Source organism: Bos taurus, chromosome 15 (assembly GCF_002263795.3).
Source record: "Bos taurus isolate L1 Dominette 01449 registration number 42190680 breed Hereford chromosome 15, ARS-UCD2.0, whole genome shotgun sequence".
In the NCBI taxonomy this organism is placed as follows: Eukaryota; Metazoa; Chordata; class Mammalia; order Artiodactyla; family Bovidae; genus Bos; species Bos taurus.
The window spans coordinates 45025581-45038341 of record NC_037342.1 but is presented as its reverse complement, the minus strand read 5'-3'; the positions used below and the strand labels follow the sequence as shown (position 1 = coordinate 45038341).

The 12761-nt window shown below is 42.8% G+C and overlaps 1 non-coding gene across 1 annotated transcript; it reads left to right on the top strand.

Annotated features, from left to right (window-relative positions):
- Window positions 1-6572: 6572 nt before the first annotated feature.
- Window positions 6573-6679, top strand: LOC112441695 (U6 spliceosomal RNA). The gene has a single exon (XR_003029556.1). It is a non-coding gene; the product is annotated as a U6 spliceosomal RNA (small nuclear RNA).
- Window positions 6680-12761: the final 6082 nt, after the last annotated feature.

Sequence of the window (12761 nt, the reverse complement as noted above, 5' to 3'; positions counted from 1 at the left end):
ACTAGCCCATAAGGTCCCACACAAGCTGCCTTCCCACCCAGCTTCTCTGATCTCCCTGTGTCCATGCCTCTCCTGGCATACTGGCTTTCTGGTGGGTTTTGGTATCTCAGACATGCTCCCACCTCAGGTCTTTAGCACTTGCCATTCTCTGTGGCTAGAATGCTTTAGTCTCCAGATATCTGCCTAGCCTTCACCCTCACCACCTTCAGATCTTTTCTCAGATGTCTCCTTATCAGTTTTCCCTGGACCATAGTTTTTTTTAAATTGCAAACATCCTTCTATTTGGCATTCACTATCGCTCATCCCTGATTTATTTCACTCTATCATTTATTACTAACTGCTGTATTTTTTTTACTTCTTTATTATCTGCCTCCCCATCTCCACTAGATTTTTGTCCATTTTGCTCACTGAAGTATCCCTTGTGACTAGATACCTGATTCAGATAGAGCCACTTACAAATGTTTGTTGATTAAATGAAGAGAGAAATCTAATAAGAGCCTAAAGAGCACCCATATCCCATCAAAAAGAAAAGCCCTACTAGCCCCTTGCAATACCTCATTTTAGAGTTCTTATTCTGGATATTTATATTATGACCTGGGCAGGAATTAGTGGCATAAAAGCAAGTCAGCCTCCCCCACCCCTTAAGTTAGGGGAAAAAAAAAAACACCAAAACTTTTTCAAGATGTGAAAAGGTGTATAAAATACTCCAGAGTATATTAAAATTATTGATAAACAGCAGTGGTTCAAAATACTTATTTTTGAGAAAACATTATTTCAACTACATTGTCATGTTCATAATCTTGTTTCAAGTCAATTTGATTTCATTCAGAACTATTTGGAACTACAGTCTTGTTGGAATGGGTTTTCAGGATGCCAACAACAATACAGTCGTGTAACAGTAGTTCAAATCTTCCCTATTCCACTTTTGTTAATGTATATTGTTCAAAGCAAATATTATTCTAAGAAAACTAGAATGCCTACTATGTGTGTTGATTGTCTACAAGGGCAAATTCATGTGGCCCTAGAGCTCCCAAGGATGACCTGAATTGACGCATAATGAGTGAGACTAGCTTGCCTGGAAAATCCCATGGATGGAGGAGCCTGGTAGGCTGCAGTCCATGGGGTCGCTAGTAGTCAGACATGACTGAGTGATTTCAGTTTCACTTTTCACTTTCATGCATTGGAGAAGGAAATGGCACCCCACTCCGGTGTTCTTGCCTGGAGAATCCCAGGGACGGAGGAGCCTGGTGGGCTGCAGTCCACGGGGTCGCTAGTAGTCAGACACGACTGAGCGACTTCACTTTCACTTTTCACTTTCATGCACTGGAGAAGGAAATGGCAACCCACTCCAGTGTTCTTGCCTGAGAATCCCAGGGACGGTGGAGCCTGGTGGGCTGCCGTCTATGGGGTCACACAGAGTCGGACACAACTGAAGCGACTTAGCAGCAGCAGCTTTCTGTAACAGGTGGCACTTTATTAACCATCATTGAATGTCTACTATATGCAGGCACTGGGCTAGTCTCATTACAATCCAGGACATTGCTTATAAATAGATGATGGTGGATATTAGGGAATACCTGAATCTGATCACACTGTTTAGGGTGCAGTATACTGTGCATAGCACTACTATGTGTCTATGGTTAAGAAATCTATGCCCTGAGTCATTGTGTTACAGTCTATCCTGAAGACAGACTGTTAATATGAGATGGGTATTCATGGAACCTGAGAGAAGGGAAGTCAGAGAGCAGGGCTCAGCTCCGGTGTTTGCTACCCTGTTTGGCATCAGAGCGTTCTGCTTACTGGAAGGGTGACGGGGCTGCCCCTGAGGGTGATGCCTGGTCCCTGTTTGTCCTTCAAAAAAGTGTGGCAGCAGAAGTTAGGAAGAGTGGATGTACATATCCCATATCACATATTCCGTTCACTAGAAGTGCACTGCCCAGCCCTGCATTAAAACACCCACCTTTGTGTTTATATATCCTCCCGCTGATCCTGGGACTTGTTTCCAGGAGCCTCCTCACTGAGAAAATCTTGACACAGTTGAGTTTCTGGTCTGACAGGGCTGAGGACCTGGACTCGTTGGGCACCTCCAGGACTTCGTTTGAGGAGCCAGACACCCTCCCTGAAACAGAAACATTTTTTTCATTGGCTCTTAAATCAAGCTTCAACAAGCGTTAAGAGCTTATTTCTTACTTCTTTCTTCTTACTTTTTGATCTTGTGCCCAGAATCTTATGTGTAACACAGAAATTAACCCCAATAATTATGGTGTATGGACTTATAGTCCATAGTTAATTTTCTATAGGACATAGTTAATTTTCTTATGTAGGAATGGGTTTCAGCTTGAGTCCAAGTGGTTTCAGACTCTTCCAGGGATGTTTGAACAGGGATGGGATGGAATTAACAGATGTGTATTTGCTTAGGGCTAAAGAGATTCCTGAGAAAGAATTTATAGTGAGGGAGAATGATCCAGGTATAAAAAGTCTGAGGAGATGACAAAAACTTAATCATTTTAAGGGGGTCAATTCTGAGAACATCATGGTGTCTTCTGTTCTTTTTTTCCAATTAAAAAAATGTAATAAAATACATGTAACATAAAACTTACCATCCTAACCATTTCAACTGTATAGTTCAGTGGTATTAAATACATTATTATTGTGCAACCAATATCACCATCCTTCTCCATAACTTTTTTTCATCTTGAAAAACTGAAACTATGTAATTTTTAAATAATAACTCGCCGTCCCTCCCTCCCTGCTTCCAGCTCCAGTAAGCTGACCCAGGGATAGAACCTGCATCTCTTGCGTCTCCTGCATTGGAAGGTGGATTCTTTTACCACTGCACCACCTGGGAAACCTCAATTATTAACACACAAAATTTACATGTGTTAATAATAAGTCTTGTGAGAACTGAGGAGGAACAATGAATGCATGATTTATTGACTACAGTCTACCTGTCCAAATAGGATGAAATAGATCTTTTGGAGCCATAGAGTTGCCTGTCCTACTCTATGCTGCAATCAGTAGTGATCTGATTCTGGAAGCAAGGAGAAAGGAAACTGAACCCTGAAAATGTAAAAGGAAGATCCTTTTCCTTATTTCCTATCTGGAGTGGGATGCTTCTGAAAAATCCCAAAACAGTGCTTTTATAAAGGACTATTCCAATCTCAAAAGAAGGTCCTTAAAACTGTCTACAGAGGGTCCCTGAGCATCCTGGAGATTCTAACCTCCCATTGTTCCAGCAGCTCCACTAGAGGCCCCCTTACCAAGCCACCAGGTGACAACTAGAGTCTTTCCCACAGGCTGCCAACTCCCCAGTCCCCCATGAGCATTGTGAGAGAGGAGAGAGACGGTGGGTGGAGAGCGTACCAGCAGGAATCTGTGCCTCCCAAGAAGGGAAGCCACAGCGCTGTCCACAGCGTTCATGGAGAGAGGGAGGCACTAGGACCTGGCAGCTTCAGAGGCAAGGATGACGATGCTGAGCTGCAGTAACTTGTTGGACTTCTCTCCACCTTGAAGGCAAGAAATCTCTTTGTTAAGGTCAATTAATGTCTAGGAAAAAAATGGCATATATTTTTAAGGGATATTTGGGCATTTTATTTGTAAAGACAAAGGGAAAGAGGATTCTACTGTGTGAATTAAAAGGTGTGTGATGTTTCTTGGCAAGCTGTCAAAGAAAATTATATTACCCGAAACATTTATAAGAAGTGATGGCTGTGAGAATAAGAAAGAGGGCCTACTACATGATTTTAATACAGTCCCTTCAAAGACTAAGGCTGAGAAATAAGTGGTTATCAGGATCATGCTGGTGTATTAGTCTACATCCGTGAATCCTGAAGCCAGGAGCATCAGCAGCCCAGAAACAAGCCACTGTACTTGGAGACCATTCTTCAGAAAGGGAAGTCTATCTCTCTTGTGGCTTCTTTGTCAGCTCCTCTTTATTCTCCTTCTTGAGCCATCAGACATGGAATCTTGACTTACTGAGATTACCCACAAGCTGCCAACGGCCAAATCAAAAGACCTCTTTCCCCATTCTTACAGGACTAGATTTTGTCCAGCATTTTACATTATTGACCATCCTTTTTCTTGAAACCTAAGCTCTCTCCCCAGCTTCCATGCTCTGTCCTGCTTCTCCCCCTCCCCTTCTGCTCACTCCTTCAGCCTTTCCTCAGCTTCTCCTCTCTACCCTCACCCTCACCCTCACCCATATCTGCCACCTCTCAAATCTCATCACCCCTGGCTGTTTTCTTAATCCCTAGACATCTGTAGCTGGACATCCCACAAGTATCTCTAAAGTTACCTGATATAAACTTAATTCATCTGTACCCCTCACACCCTCCCCACATCTGCTTCTGCTATGATATTTCTTTTTTGGGCCAAGAGCACATGCAGAAGCAGTATAGTATAGTGGTTAGGAGCACCAAGTTCTGATTTCAGACAGTCCTGGCTTGGAATCCCTATTAGGCCACTTACTGGAGCAAAGAAATTGATCACTGAGCTTTGGTCTCTTCATCTGTAAAATTAGGGTTAAGAATAGGACCAATTTCTCAGGTTTACTGAGAGTATTATATGCACATAAAGGGTTTGGCCCAGAGTAAGGAATAAATGTCAACTATTATTATGGTTTGAGCTTCCTGGGTGGCACTAGTGGTAAAAAACGATTAGCTTTTATCTACTCAGTCACTTGAGTCAGGTACCTGGAAGTTATTTGCATATGTGTGTGACTTTTTCTTTCCTCCATTTTAAGCATTATTGGTCATCAAATCTTATTGAATCTGTGGACCCAATGTTTTTTGAAACTACTTTTTCCTTTTTGTCACCCTTATAGTCCTTAGCATATTTTATTTGGGCTCTTACATCAATGCATCTTCTCTACTGTCAGAGTAGTTTTTCTTTAATACAGGTCTTCTTTCCCCCCTGTGCTAGAAGGGCAATAGTTCCCATCTGTTGGCTACAAGATAGAGTCTAACATTTTTAGCACCAACATAAGACCCTTTACAACTGGAACTCAGGCTGTAATTTAAGGTAATCTCCACTCAATTCCCCCTGTCAAAGCACCAGATTCATAGGACTGCCCCCTTTGCCCTGACTATCCCTCTGCACAGCCTTTCTGATCCCTTGTTCGTGCCATTCCCTCTGAATGGAAAGCCTTCCCTTCTGTTTCCCTAAATATTTTCTGATTCTTTTAAGACCCAGCGTAAGTGTCTAATCCTTAGTTAAGCCTTCCCTGATAGTTCTAGGAAGTCACTCCCTTCTCTTCGTTCCCTCTGAACACAGTTCTCACGTATGTCAGTGTTTATCACCTTGTACTGAGGACAGCGGCACACCCTTCGTAAACCCTATGCTAGAAATCATGGGTTGTTTTATTTGCTTTGGTGTCTCCAGAGCCTAACTGAGAGTCTGGCAAAAAGATGGCACTCAGTGAAGACTTGCACGTGACCATGGAAAATAATGAATGAAAAAGGGATCAACTGTGGGCTGGGAAGGGTGGCACAGCACCAGAGCAGTGTGGAATTCGTCCCAAAGCGGGGCTGTGCAAGGATGGCTGGGCTTAAGCTGAGTCTAGTGCAGGCTCTGTCTCTGCAGTTGTCTGACTGTCACTTCAACTTTATCAGCCTCAGTTTCTTTTCGTGAACACAGGGTAAGGGTCCTCACCTGTTCACACATCAGGGGCAGTGTGAGAGACACTGAGAGCAGGTGTGCAAGTCAGGAGTCTGTGAAGGGCTGTGGGGATGGAAGGTTCCCGGGACACTCGTGTGAGGCTGATCACAGACCTGGATGGGGGCCCCCATCCTGTGGCTGTGCCCCATGCTGGAAGCAGCTGCCCATCGCCTCTCACAGGCACTCGGGCTGGAAGGTGGTGATTCAAGTGAAGCAAGTCTACCGGCTGCGGTGGTGCCAAGTGGTAGTCCGCAGGGGTGCCGCAGGACGCAGGGTAGCTTGCGAGTTAGGTGATGGACCTTTTCTAATAAGACAAAAGGAGTGGTAAATAAGCCCATGGAAGAAGGGAGGCTCATGGAGCCTGAGTGCTTGAACTCCCTCTGAAGAGGAAACATCATGAAGTGAGGGCACCTGGTCACCGTGTGGGATGCTGTCAGACTGCCCCTTGTAAGTGCCCGCATGGCTCCAGGCAGACAAGGGCGTCAGGGAGGGATTCCTAAATGACTGTAGCTTGTTCTACAGTCTTACAGGGCGGGAAACAAGGGAAAGCTGGCCTGTGGGCAGTAGAGGGTTCCCAGGAGAGGAAGAGGGCCTCGACTGTGAAGCTAGACACAATTGACAAACTTGGAATTGGCTCTTAAATCCTGTTTCTCTTTTTATAAAGAGAAGGGAGACTCAGTCCAAATCCTGTACTCTGGGCCAGAGACATCTATGAATGACCAACCTCTGGTCAATGCTGTGGGAGGACCACGATCTGTGGGGCTGCGGCAGTCACAGTGGTGCTGGTGGCCAGGCAGGCTGGAGAGAAGGGAGGCACCAAGGTCTCTTACCTGAGGGGAGCCATTGGCCAAATCATGGATGCTTGCTTTCACCACCCAGGTAACTAGAAAGTGAGAAGAAAAGAAATCACAGATATGGTGCTTGCTTCGGCAGCACATATACTAAACCTGGAATGAAACAGAGAAGATTAGCATGGCTTCTGTGCAAGGCTGACACACAAATTTGTGAAGCGTTCCATATTTTTATGTAAAATAGATGACCAGTGCAAGTCGGATACATGAAGCAGGGAACCCAAAGCCAATGCTCTGGGACAACCCAGAGGGATAGGGTGGAGAGGGAGGTGGGAGGGAGGTTCAGAATGGGGGGACACAAGTGTACCCGTGGCTGACTCACGTTGATGTAAGGCAAAAACCATCACAATATTGTAAAGTAATTATCCTCCAATTAAAATAATAATAAAAAAATCACAGATATGGCCTCATTAAGAAAATATGGGGTTAGGGGACTTCTCTAGTGGTTCAATGGCTCAGAAACCATGCTTCCAATGCAGGGGCCCTGGGTTTACTCCCTGGTCAAGGAACTAGATCTCACATGCCATGACTGAGTTCACATGCCACAACTAAGACCCAGCACAGTGAAATAAATATATACATATTAAAAAATCTGGGGTTAGGAGGTGGCTCTCCAAGGAGCCCTAGAATCAGAGGGAAAGCAAGGCCACCATCTTGACCACTGCAGTAAAGGCAGCAGCCATTCCTTCCAGAAGCCCAGCGAGGCTCTAGAGACTGCTCTCTTCTCTATGTATATAGATGATCCTAGGGCTCAGGAACATGAAGCAGTCTGTTTGACATCATTTGATGAGTTAAAAGCTCTAACAGGAGCATAATCAAGACTTGCAGCTTCATTCTAAAGGTTATAGCTATGCATGTTCATCATCTGCAGGAAATAACTCAGAGCCACGGTCTCAAGGCCCTGGTTAGCCTGCCTGTCTGGGTCAGCTGAAGAGACTCAAGAGGGTGCAGCCAGAGGAAATAGGTTAATTACCAAACAGTTTTCTGAAATAAAAATAAAATTTCTATAAAATGAGAAGATACTAGGCTAGTCTAATTTTTTTTTAAAGATTTTGAAAATATCCAAAATTGGGAAAGTAGAAAATATCACAAGGTATCATGGGGAAATATTTTGTACAACACAAAGCAATTAGTAGGAAAATCTGAGTGTTATAGCTGTTACTAGATGATAAAAGATCAAAATTGAGTGAAGGTGACATTTTTAAACCTAAAAACTAGTAACCAGGAAAGAAATTGAGAAAGTTACTGTTGGCATCTTCAAGGAGTAGACGGCTAGTATATTTAATCACATGACATCATTATTTATTATTCTCCCGTTGTAAGTTTATGCACAGCATAGAGCAAGAAGGAAAGCGCTAAGAGAAAGTTGCTAAAAGAACAGATCTTAAAAGTTTTCATCACAAGGAAAAACAATTGTAATCATGCAGGGTGGTGGAAATTGACTACATTTACTGCAGAGATCATTTTGCAAAAATACAAATATCAAATGATTATATTTTATACTGGAAACTAATATGTTACACGTCAATTATACCTCAGTTAAATCAAAGGCGTGTTCTCCAGTTCTTTTCATGAAGAATGGTGATACCAAAATCTGACAAAGGCAGATGATAGAAAAGTATAGCCAGTGGTTCTCAAACGTTTTGGTCTCAGGTCACCTTTACACTTTGAAAAATATCACTGAAAATCCTAAAGAGCTTTTGTTTATGGAAGTAATATTTATCAATAGTTAACATGTTAGAAATTAAAGCAGAAATTGTTTAGATTATGCCTTTTTAAAGATAACTACAATAGAACTATTAGGTGTTAACATAAATAACATGTACTCAAAGAACCAAATCTTCCAAAACAAAAAAAATTTACATTAAACTGGCATTGTTTCCCATTTCTTCAAAACTGTTTAACGTCTGACTAAACAGAAGACAGATGGAACTTCCTATCCGCTTTTTACATGCAGTCTGTTGAGATATCACACGTTATGTAGTCTCTAGAAAACTCTATGACACATTCCTGAGAGAATGGGAGTGAAAGGGGATAGTACGTCTTAACATTACTATGAAAGTGTTAGGTCCTCAGTCATGTCTGACTCTTTGTGAAGCCATGGACTGTAGCCTGCCAGGCTCCTCTGTCCATGGAATTCTCCAGGCAAAAATACTGAAATGGGTAGCCATTGCCTTCTCCAGGGGATCTTCCCAACCCAGGGATTGAACACGGGTCTCCTGCACTGCAGGCAGATTATTTACCATCTGAGCCACCAGGGAATGCTGGGAAAGGTTGAGGGCAGGAGGGAAAGAGGGTGACAAAGGATGAGATGGTTGGATGGCATTACCGACTCAGTGGACATAAGTTTGAGCAAACTCCAGGAAACAGTGAATTACAGGGAAGCCTGGCATGCTGCAGTTCACAGGGTGGCAAAGAGTTGGACACAACTTAGCAACTGAACAGCAATTACTATGAAAAGCATTTTGACCTTGCAGACCCCCTAAAAGGATCTTGGAGATCCCCGTCGGTCTCCAGACCACATTTTGAGAACCTCCACTGTAAGTCAATTTCAATTATGAATGTTGATGAAAAAATCTGAATGAAACATTAGTAACAGAGCCCAACAGTACATTGAAAGATGAATGTATCATGTCCAAGTGGGATTCAGAACTGTAGGAATGTTAACTCTGCCAGGCTTCTCCATCCATGGGATTCTCCAGGCAAGAATACTGGAGTGGGTTGCCATTTCCTTCTCCAGAAGAACTTCCAGATCCAGGGATTGAACCCAAGTCTCCTACTTTGCAGGCCAGTTCTTTACCATATGAGCCATCAGGGAAGCCCTTAGTAAACCTATTAACATAGATTTAATATACTAATAAGTCAAAGGAGAGAATCACTTAGTCATTACAATAGATGCTAAAAGTATTTCAAAAAATTCAATATTCATTTCTGGTTTAAAGATCTTAGGAAGAGAGGTATAATAAAATATATCTCCAAAAACCAGCCTTCTGTTTAGTTTAAATATACTAGAAGCATATTTTAGTGTGAAATAGTGTGAACGGGCAGAAATTTCCCAAGCACTCGGGAACTCAAGTTCTGCTGGGGAAGCAGATTGCCTGTGATGGTGGTGAATGGGAAAGCAGCAGCAGACCCTAGTGGATGTCAGAGATGGTAGCTGAAAAATTAATGATCAGTCAAGTTAAACCACGCGCTTCCACCATGCTCCATTCCCCAGGTGTACTTACATATTGGTGAAGCAACAAGCAAGGGTGACTACCTGGTCTTCCCAGCAATGCTTGGTGGCAATCTGCACACTGACCTGCTATGGCCAAGAACTGACCATGGCCTCCTGCCTCCCACAATCTGCCTGGGAAGGGACCTGGAAAGGGGGAGAGAGAGCGGTGCTGCAAAGCCCACTTGGAAGGGGGCCAATGAGACACAACTTAGCTACCCATGAAACCTCCTCATCATCAAGTCCAGGTCTGAGCATCTCCCTTGGACTGGGAACTCTAATGATACCTGGAAATAATGAGAAATCCTTATTGAATTCTAGAAATTATATATATATATATATATATATATATATATATATATATATATACACACACACACACACATATATATATACAAACACACACACACACACACACATAACTTATATATAACTAGAAATGATGTTTTACCCAAGAGTAAAACATCAAGCTCACTCTTGCCTTTTTTTTTTGGTACCACTTATCAAGTCTCCAAACACTTTAGATCCTATATTCACAGTATATCTTGAATCCATCTTTTGTCTTTGAGCTTGGATCTTCAACATTGCTCACCTGGACTACTCTCCCTGGGGTTAATCTCTCCCTGTCCTCTCACTCCCAAATTAACCATTGAAGAGTGCTTTTTTGATTATATCACTCCCCTGATTATAACAATCCAAGGTTCCCCACAGTGTATGGAATAAAGTTCACATCGTATTTTTCTTCATCAAATAGCCCCAAACAGCAGTGTCCTAATTTTCTCAGAAGTTATTTCTTGTATTTTCTGGCATTCAGGATTTTCTTGTATTGTGGTTTTTGGTGCACATTTCCCAATTTGTTGTCAACTTTACAGCAACCCACTCCAGTACTCTTGCCTGGAAAATCCCATGGATGGAGGAGCCTGGTAGGCTATATAGTCCATGGCGTCATAAAGAGTCGGACACGACTGAGTGACTTCACTTTCTTTCACTTTGTCAACTTTATTAAAGTAACATCCACACAGAAAAATACTCAAATAATAAAACACTTTAAATGAATTTCTAAGAAGTACAGCTGGAACCCAGATCAAGATTTAGACTATTAGAATCTCTAAAGACATTTCAGGAGTCCAGTCCAGTCAGTATGCCTCCAAAGCATAACTGCTATCCTGACATCTAACACCATCTATGTTTCCGATGCTTTTAGTTTTACATAGCAACCCACTGCAGTACTCTTGCCTGGAAAATCCCATGGGCAGAGGAGCCTGGTAGGCTGCAGTCCATGGGGTCACTAGGAGTCAGACACGACTGAATGACTTCACTTTCACTTTTATGCACTGGAGAAGGAAATGGCAACCCACTCAGTGTTCTTGCCTGGAGAATCCCAGGGACCGGGCAGCCTGGTGGGCTGCCGTCTATGGGGTCTCATAGAGTCGGACGCGACTGAAGCAACTTAGCAGCAGCAGCAGCAGCTCTATTCCCTGGCATAGGAAGTGGCAACCCACTCCACTGTGCTTGCTGGAAAACTCCATGGTCAGAGGAGCCTGGTGGACTACAGTCCATGGGGTTGCAAAGAGTCGGGTATGAATGAGCACACAAGCACTCTCTCTGTACATGTAACTTTCATTATTAGGATATAAATCCCTTTACGACATCTAGGTTAGTACCTATGTAGCTCTCTGTACCTATCTCCCCCATGCCCTGGGCTCTGGTACAGAGATTTATCCAAAGAGGACACCAAATCAGGGCACCGTATCAAGACAACGTGACAGAATGTCAACAGTTGAGGAATATATACAGGAGTTCATTGTATTATTCTTCTATCTGTTCTGTAGATTTGGAAATTTTCAAAATAAAAGTGAAAGACAAAATAGCTTATTGGACGACTTATGCAATCCAGTTTAGGTGTGCTATTTAAAACAGGACACATGTAAACTCTTTATCTTATCCTTTGTAAGTTTTTGTGTATTTGTATAAGGGAAGAAACCCCTAAATGTAGGTGGGAGTTCAGTGAGAGGGAATCAGGAAAGCCTCCCTTACTGGAGCTATTTGTGGATTATTTACTTTTATTCATCAAATATTTATTTGGCATTTCTTGTGTCCTGGGCACTGGGATAGGTGCTGGGAATAAAATGATGAATAAAATCTAGCCAAGAGTAGTAATGAGACTCCTTGGCAGATATCCTGTGTAGGTCAGGCTGAGAGAAGACTTTGTTGACTATATCTCCCCCTGGTGGCCAAGAGCAGGAACCGCTGCAGACACACCACAAAGAGGTTCCACCAGGGGTTTCTATGACTCATGCCGTCCAAGCCAAAAAACAAAATCCAGAAAATTCAGACTGCTTCTATCCCTCCTCACTAAAAGAAATACTTACCCACCAGACTCTGTTTTTCTGTGCTCCACGTGTCAGATAATTTATAAAATTAAAAAATTTAGTTAAAAATAAGGTGATTTTTCTTTAGACAAAATATCAAAATGGCAATTGGAAAGTTCCCTTACCCTCAGCCTCTACTGCCCCTTCATCATGTTTCCCACAGGGACCTGGATGCCACACGTGGATGTCAGTGATGTTACAGGGGAAACAAGGAAAAGAGAAAGCCCAGCTTCTCAATGCTTACCTGCATACAGACATAGCAGTTCACTCACTTTGTTTGCAGCGGATGGATCTTGTAAGTCAGATCAGATCTGGCCAACTATTTACCCAACCCTACTGAATGAATATTTGGATTGGGAATTTGATTCTGTGATTTCAGTGCTGCTTTGAGCAAAGGGACAGTGACCGCATCCCATCCAGCTCTATGTGACGGCTTTTTTGATGTGGCAGCTTGGCCAGGCTACAGCCTCCAGTTATTCAATAAAACATTAGTCTAGATGTTGCTATGAAGGGATTTTGCAGATGTAATTAAAGTCCCTAATCAGTTGACTTTAGGTAGGGAAGACTGTCTTGGATTGTCTGAGTGGGCCTGACATCATTAGTTGGAAAGGCCTTAACACAGAAGGCTCCCCAGAAGAGAGAAGACACTCAGCTTGTGGAGAATGGCCT